This window comes from Capsicum annuum, chromosome 3 (genome assembly GCF_002878395.1).
Source record: "Capsicum annuum cultivar UCD-10X-F1 chromosome 3, UCD10Xv1.1, whole genome shotgun sequence".
NCBI classification, from domain to species: domain Eukaryota; kingdom Viridiplantae; phylum Streptophyta; class Magnoliopsida; order Solanales; family Solanaceae; genus Capsicum; species Capsicum annuum.
The window spans coordinates 207,676,320-207,676,860 of NC_061113.1; positions in this window are offsets into that span (position 1 = coordinate 207,676,320).

The window sequence follows — 541 nt, forward strand, 5'->3', positions numbered from 1 at the left end:
ATCATCACTAACATCAACACCCATATCACTAATAAGATGATCAACATCACTAATAGGATCAATAACAGGATCGACAAGAACAAGCTGAAAGCCCTATATATTTTTCTTTTGATGATAGTTTTCCCAACTAATTTGTTTTATCATGTCTACTTTAGGGTATGATTTTGTGTTTGTGATCCCTATAGCAACAAAGAATGACATTTGAAACTCTTTGTAGAGACACGCCAAAAATCCAAAACCTATAATCAAATGTAGAGTTATTAATAAGAAATTTTCATTAATTAAAAAAGTAGAGATATTAAAATCAACCTATAATATATAATAGATGAATAATTTATTGAAACAGATAAGACATCTGTTGTAACAGATTGTCCATCTGTTGCATTAGTTTGCAGTAGATTGGGTAATTTGTTACTAGTTGCTCATATATAAGTTACAATTGATATCTCATTAATTGTAATAGATTAAAAATCTACTACACAATTTGCAATAGGTTAGGTAATATGTTAATAGGTTTAGAGATAAATTTCAACAGATGACT